At 34.9% G+C, this 8,832-nt stretch overlaps 1 pseudogene; it reads right to left on the reverse strand.

Annotated features, from left to right (window-relative positions):
• Positions 1-2,783: 2,783 nt before the first annotated feature.
• Positions 2,784-8,832, reverse strand: part of LOC107022142 — an 8,841-nt pseudogene continuing 2,792 nt past the window's right edge.

The raw sequence follows: 8,832 nt of genomic DNA on the forward strand, positions 1-8,832 counted from the left end.
TATAGCTTTTGTTGTTAACTTGTTAGCAAGGTATAGTTCTGCTCCTACTAGGAGACATTGGAATGGGATCAAACACATTTAGCGATATCTTAAAGGGACAACTGATATGGGCTTATTTTATTCTCNGAATATATGTTGGGTTTGAGTCACCCTCCATTATTCTCTATCTTGAACCATTGACTGGAGACATGTTTACTGTTAGATTTGCAGATTGTCGGTTTGATGAGACAGTTTTCCCAAAATTAGGGGGAGAGAATAGTGAAATAAAACGAGAAATTTTGTGGAAAAATTTATCATTGTCTCATCTTGATCCATATTCTTCTACTTGCGAACAAGAAGTACAAAAGATTATTCATCTGCAGAAAATTGCAAATCAAATGCCAGACGCATTTACAAATTTGAAAAGGATTACTAAATCACATATTCCTGCAGAGAATGTCCCAATTCGAATTGATGTCCCTAAAGGACCATCCACTAGTGTCATAGCTAATGAGTCAAAAACACACCTAAAGCGTGGTAGACCATTGGGGTCTAAGGATCCAAATCCTAGAAAAAGAAAGATTAAATGTCAAGATGACACAATGAAAGAATCTCATATGGAAGTTCAAAATTTGAATAAGTCTGATATTCATGAAAGAATCAATGAACTTGAAACTCAAAGAAATAATGAACTATCCATAAATTTAAGAGATGTTGAAACTAATATGAATCGATCAGAAATAGTGTTGATTATGTCATTGCATATAATGTTGCAACAAATATCATGCAAGATAATGAGGATCATGAACCTCAATCTGTTATAGAATGTCGACAACGAAATGATTGGCCAAAAATGGCAAGAATCAATTCAATCAGAGTTGAATTCACTTGCCAAGCGTGAAGTTTTTTGGACCTATAGTTCAAACACCTAATGGTATTAAACCTGTTGGTTACAAATGGATTTTTGTGCGAAAAAGAAATGAGAAAAATGAAATAACAAAGGTAGAAAGCACGCCTTGTGGCACAAGGATTTTCTCAAAGGTCTGGCGTCGACTATGAAGAGACATACTCACCCGTTATGGATGCAATAACATTGCGTTATCTCATTAGTATCACAGTCCACGAGCAACTTGAAATGCATTTGATGGATGTGGTTACAGCCTACCTTTATGGATCACTTGATAATGAGATATACATGTAAATTCCTGAAGGATTTGCGATGCCTAAATCATGTAATTCAAAATCTCGAGAAATGTATTCAATTAAATTGTAAAGATCATTATATGGTTTGAAACAATCTGGATGCATGTGGTATAACCGTCTTAGTGAGTATTTAATTAAGGAAGGTTATACAAATGATGCAATTTGTCCATGTGTCTTTATAAAGAAAATAATATCGGAATTTGTTGTACTTGCTATTTATGTTGATGACATAAATCTTATTGGAACTCCAATAGAGCTTCAAAAGGCAATTGATTATTTAAAGAATGAATTTGAGATGAAAGATCCGGGAAGGACAATATTATGTCTTGGTTTGCAAATTGAGCATTTGACAAATGGTATTTTTGTTCATCAATCTGCCTACACAGAAAAAGTGTTGAAAAGATTCTGTATGGATGAAGCGCATCCATTAAGTACTCCGATGGTTGTTCGTTCACTTGATGTGAATAAGGATCCATTCCGACCTCAAGAAAAGAATGAAGAAATTCTTGGTTCTGAAGTACCATATCTTAGTGCAATTGGTGCACTAATGTATCTTGCTAATACTACAAGGCCTGATATAGCTTTTGCTGTTAACTTTTTAGCAAGGTATAGTTTTGCTCCTACTAGGAGACATTGGAATGGGATCAAACACATTTTGCGATATNNNTCACTACTAAAAAAAGGCCAAAAAGAGACCTAGAAAAGAGACCTCACGAGGTCTCTTTTCGGGAAAAAGAGACCAAAAAAGAGACCTCAACGGTAGGTCAGTAAAATGCAGGTCACTTTTTTACAGACACCTCATGAGGTCGCCAAACGGAGACCTCACGAGGTCACCAACAAATTATCAGATTTTTTTAAAAAAAAAGAGACCTCATGAGGTCACTATTGTATTATTTAATTTAATTTTATATTTTTTATATAGAGACCTCATGAGGTCACAATTTTATTATATTATTTAATTTTATATTTTAATAAAGAGACCTCATTAGGTCGCTAAGATATTATTTAATTTAATTTTATATTATTTTAAAGGAGAGACCTCATAAGGTCTCTTTTCTGCATTTATTTTTAGAGACCTCGTGAGGTCTCCATAATGAAATTTACGGAAAATATAATGCAGAAAAGAGACCTCATGAGGTCTCTTTTCTGCATTTATAAAATATAAAATGTTAATTAGAGACCTGATGAGGTCTCTATTATGAAATAGCTGAAAAAATTAATACAAAAGAGAGACTCGTGAGGTCTCTTTTCTGCATTTATAAAATAGAAAATGTTAAATAGAGACCTCATGAGGTCTCTATTATGAAATGTATGGAAAAATTAATGCAAAAAAGAGACCTCATGAGGTCTCTTTTCTGCATTTATAAAATAGAAAATGTTAAATAGAAACCTCATGAGGTCTCTATTATGAAATATCTGGAAAATTAATGCGAAAAAGAGACCTCTCTTTTTCTGGAAAAAAACTGGCAGAAAATTATTATTTCTGCGGCTTCTCATCAGCTGTCATTTTAATTCAGTACCCAAATCAAACTCAAAGAGCTTCAAAAACTCAATTGAAGCAATATATTTACTAAATATTCTCTTATCAACTCAATTGCAACTCACTTCAACATAATTATATATTAAACAAAAACCATGATATCCATAAGTTATATAATACATTCCAACGTTATCATGTATTCACAAAACAAATAATTCCCATCACAAAATTATAAAGTTAACAAAATGATCCATAAGTTAACTATCACAAGTCTAAACTTCACTAATGTGGTAGTGTGTTTGCCACATAATCATCACTTTCTTCATCACTACTAGTCTCATGGGTCATATTTCTATGTTGACCATACATTGGATATTTGAGTAGGTTGAGATTGAGGAGGTCGAGGAGGGAAAGTGACATCACCAGAACAAGGGGGAATCCCTCCTGAAGCAAGTAATGCATCGAATTGAGCCTTAAGACCCGCAAACTGTAATTCCAACCGCCTTTCCCTAGCCCGTGATTCTTCGGCTTGGCTAGATAGCTCAACAATCTTTTTCTCCATAGCCAAATTTTTCTTCATTGATTCATCATGATTTGAACTATTTAGGCCTTCAAACTCAGAAGAAAATTCACGGAAGGTTTTATGCGGCATTCCATATGCATACCCATATCTACTCGGCCCACAAGTCAAGTCTAACCAAACTCTCTCATCCTGTTCTTGAGTAAGTGGCATACCTCGATTTTCTTCCGGCAGAGTTTGTTGTAAATCCTCCAAAGCTTGAAGATATCGATTCTAAATTGAATGTTATCATATGAGAATATAAATTTAGAAAATAAGTAATTATTTTTTAAAATTAGAGGCTTACATAGGTCACTTCAGCTCGCGGTTCAACCCACACGTCTGGATCTTCAGGATTTTTCTTCTTTCTAATGTGTGTTGCCTTAAATGCCTCAGCTTGAGTTATCGGTCTTCCTAGTTCCTTTTCCTACATAAAATAATAAAGTTATAATCAAGAGTAATTAAATATTAATACATAAAATATATAAACACAAAGAAAAATGATACACACCAATTTCCTCCTCACACTTCCTTGACTTTGAGCCCCACTTGTGTGTAGAGAACCACCCTTAGTAGATGATCTTGCCTTTTTACCGATCTCACTCATCTGCTTAAATCTTGGATCATATTTCCAATGCACGAGTAATTTTGCCCAATCCTCCGGTAGAACCCAGCTAGGTTTGCTATTATCTCTACGAGCTTTATTAAACAAACTAGCAAGAGTATGCGTAGCTTTCTTGTGAAAGTTTGCACAAATTTTGGCCTCATGTTCCGGACGCCAAGCACATTTTTTCTACAATCAAAGCATAAATTATTTTATTTGATAAGTATTAATGAAGACAAGTATTTTAATAGTGTTAAACAAATAAATTCGAATATACCCTGAACTCCAAAAATATTTGTATCTTGAGATTGCTAGGGAACTTGCCCCATGTAGGATAAGTATCTCTATAGAGTTCTTTGATTGCCTGAGAAATGATCCCCACAGTATCATCTGGATTGAAACTGTAATACAAAGTTTTAACATTTACAAGTTAAAACAAATACAATTAAATCATATAATAATAAACATACCATATTTTTTAAAAAAACTTACGTGTAGCCTTCAGGCTCAATGACAAGTCTATTATGCATGTCCCTCATGCCAACTTGTGTATTGTCATGACCAGGTGTATCTGACTGATTTGTGGTAGGAGTGTTAGGCTCAGAACTATTACCTTGAATGCGAAGACTCGACATCATAAGTTGTGAAGCAGATGATGATTATGGCTGTGAGTCTGCAGGGTTGTGAGTATTAGTGCGAGAGACACTAGACGTTTGTCGATTATCCTCTGGAGGCAAAACACTGTATCCCTGTGGGGTAGCATTCCCTGATGTGGTCATCATCAAAGGTACCTGAGGGGGCGGCTGAGTATATTCCAATGGTGGATGCATATAGGTCGAAGGAGGATTAATATGTGGAGGCACGGTCGGCCTAGAATAGCAATGTTGCAGTGTCTTTTGGTGGGAGAGATGTTGTGTTGTCTGATCTTATATGTATACCTGTTTGTTGTCTACTAACCATACCTTCTTTCTCTTTTTCTTTTTGGGGCCATTATCAATATCTTTATTCTTACATTTACCTGTCATCTAATTAGTAACAAAGACATTCAAGTCAAAGGTTGTTAGATATTGAAGATATGAGAGACAAACATCATCCAGTAGCTTATCTAGCAGTTCATCACTTTTTAAAATAAAATAAAGCCACAACCACAAGTACAAAATAATATGGAAAACAACATCCAACAAAAGGCACACGAGAACATATGAAGTTGAAGTTATTGAAATTAAAACAAAAGGCACACAAGGATAGATTCATAAATTACTCTCTGTATCATTAATAAATCTATAAAGTAGTCAATACGGAGATACAATGGTAATTACTAATCCTCCTCGTCCTCATCCTCATCCTCATCCTCATTCTCATCCTCATCCTCATCCTCATCCTCGTCCTCGTCCTCATATTCATCTTCATCCTCATCATCATACTCATACTCATCCTCATGAATTGTTGCATTTGCCCCTTCATTTGTTATTTCTTCCATATCAACCTCTTCTAATATATGTTCAGGATGCTCTAAATCATTTTCTATTTCAATATCGACAGTGTGGTGAACAATTGATGAATCATCATTTTGGTATGCAACATCCAACACGTTTTCAACTTCCACACGGCCCATGGGTTTGGTTTTAATAACCACCCACCAATCATCTTTATCTGGACGCAAGGGATAAGGAACATAGTACACTTGCTTAACATTTTGTGCAATAATAAAAGGATCATAAGCTTCATATTCCCTTGTGTGCCTTACTTCAATGATATTATATTGTTTGATTTATCTCGTACCTCTTTTGGGGGTTGGATCAAACCACTTGCATCTAAATAATATAATTTTTTTTGTAGGCCAACCGGAATACTCCATTTCTAAAACCTCCTTGAGTACCCCATAATAATCAACTCCATCTAGATTTCCATCACCACCTTTTACCCAAACTCCACTATTGTTAGTTTTTTTATATTTGGAGTATTCTTCAGTAGTGAATTTAAAACCGATAACAACATACTTATTCATTGAATAAGTCTTGATGGGTCCCCAAGAAATGTCCTTCAAAAATTGGTCAAATTGACCATTTTTTGTGTCATAAATCTATAAATATTTAAAAAGTAAGAAATTAGCATCCATTAAATATAAATTTATTTAATAATGATAGTATTATGAAAATATTATAAGGCTTACGTAATCTTGAAACCACTTTGAGAAATTCTCAAATACTCTTTCATTGCCATATAAATGCACAAAGTAACTGTCAAAGAAGATGGATATTGAGTTAATTGTTTTTTCTTGTAATTACATATTTTAGTGGGGAAAAAAACATACTCAACAAATGGTTTAACTTGTGGGCAATTCAATAAGACATGTGTAGATGCAGACTGCAACTCAATGGCACTAAGATTCCTCCTTGTGCGTTTTTTTGAACCTTTGCCTGGTTGATTGAAGATTGATAGTGGCTTCATAGTCTCACCACCATCGTCATGGCAATTGGGTCTATTTTTAAAGCATAACACACTTCTTTTAAAGTAATAAGAACCAAAATTAGTTATCTCCCTACCAAGATGGAATTGAACCATTGAGCCTTCAACTCTATGATTTTGTTTCATGCCCCGTTTAGACTTTCCAATAGTCCTACATTATACATTGTTATCATTGATTTAAACAACATATTAATATAAAAATATTAATAGTTAAATATTTACCTCTCAAAAGGATACATCCATCTATATTGAACCGGACCTCCAAGGCGTGCTTCATGCACTAGATGTACAGGAAGATGCTCCATCACATCGAAAAATCCAGGTAGAAGAATCTTCTCCAACTTATTCGTAATTACAGGAATATTCTGATCCATCTGAACTAGGTTGTCTTCCCTTAACGTATTAGAACACAAGTCCTTGAAGAACATACTGATTTCAGTCATAGGTTTCCAAATTGTATCAGGCAAGCCACTAAATGCAACGGGGAGTAATGTTTCCATGAAGACATGACAATCATGACTTTTCATACAATGTAATTTTCCATGCTCCATATCAACACATTTTCCTAAATTTGAAGCATGTCCAGCAGGCATCTTAAGTTGCTCGACCCATTCACAAATTTTACGCTTTTGATCCCTTGTAAATGAATAACTAGCCTTAGGCTTGAAGAACTTGTTGTTCTGTTTCTCTTGCAACCATAACTCTTTTCGCCTGCAATATTCAGGTAAGTCCATTCTAGCTTTAACACTATCTTTTGTCTTGCCAGTGACATCCATTACTGTGTTAAATAAATTATCAAAGTAATTTTTTTCAATATGCATGACATCAAGATTATGTCGAAGAAGATTGTCCTTCCAATACGGTAACTCCCAGAATATGCTTTGTTTTGTCCAGTTATGTGCAACACCATATCCATCAAATTTATAGGGTTGTTCTTTTGCGACCTTTGGAAAGTTTTGAACCCTCTCCCAAACTTGTTCTCCAGTTAAGATTGGAGGAGGATAACCTTGTTCAACAGAATTCTTTCTGAATGCATTTTTCATACTCCTAAACTCATGATCCATTGGCAAGAACTGTCGATGACAGTCAAACCAAGAATTTTTACGACCATGTTTCAAAGTGAATGATTTAGTATTTTCCATACAATAAGGACAAGCTAACTTTCCCGCTGTCATCCACCCTGACAACATTCCATATGCTGGAAAATCATTAATAGTCCATATTAAGGTAGCCCGCAAATTAAAATTCTGCTTAAGAGACACATCAAATGTTTCAACCCCTTGAACCCACAATTGTTTCAACTCATCAATCAAAGGTTGCAAGTATACATCAATCAATACTTTTGGATTCCGAGGGCCAGGAATGACACAATTGAGAAATATATATGGACTGGTCATACACATCTCGGGTGGAAGATTATATGGTGTTACAAATACAGGCCAACAAGAATATGGTGCAGCAGAAACAAAATGCGGCGTGAATCCATCTGAACATAAACCCAATCTAAGTGGTTCGGCTTCAAATTGTAGATATGTTCTATCAAAATGCTTCCAAGCCTCTCCATCGGATGGATGACACATAACTCCAGGTGGTCTTCTATGTTCAAGGTGCCATCTCATATGAGGAGCAGATCTATTAGACGCATACAACCTCTTTAACCTTGGTATAAGAGGTAAGAAATGCATTGCCTTAATAGGAACTTTCTTCCCACTAGCTGTCTGTTTATAACGACATTTTCCACAAAACTTACACGATTCTAGATCAATATCATCCTTATAGTATAACATGCAACCATTTTCACAACAATGAATTCTCATCGATGACATTCCTAACTTTGATACCAACCTCTTTGCCTTATAGAAATTTGCCTTATAGAAATTATCATGTATCTATAGATTTGGGTCAACTAAATCATGAATAAGGTCAATCACAGAGTCCATTGCCCCTTGAGGAACATTCCAATCTGATTTGATACTTAATAATCTAACCGCAATAGACAACTGTGAGTGTGGACTCCCCTCATATAAAGGCCGACTAGCAGATTCCAATTGTTCAAAGAAAATTTTACATTCAACATTAGGAGCTTCTTCACCTTGATTAGCAAAATCAAAATCAGAATGCACACCAAAAGCATCTTGAACCATGTCATCAATTCTATAATTTTGTGCATTAGAATTCACATTGCTACTACTTTCACCAGGAACATAATGTTGGAATACATCAAAGTTATTATCAATTTCTCCATGACTAGTCCACACAGTGTATTCTTTTTTAAACCCATTTCGATAGATATGAAGCTCAACAGCATCTGGTTTTTCATAATTCAAACATTGACATTTATTACAAGGACACTTAATCATACCACTACGTTGAAAAGGATCTAATGTCTTTGCATACTCCACAAAACCAATGACACCTTCTACAAATTCAGGTCTTAGCCCCATTCGACCAAAATTAGTCATATTATACATCCAACTACGATCCATCTACATAAGAATCATAAATTAAATTTGTCAAGCACTAACACAATAGTTACAA

Source organism: Solanum pennellii, chromosome 6 (assembly GCF_001406875.1).
Source record: "Solanum pennellii chromosome 6, SPENNV200".
Taxonomy (NCBI): domain Eukaryota; kingdom Viridiplantae; phylum Streptophyta; class Magnoliopsida; order Solanales; family Solanaceae; genus Solanum; species Solanum pennellii.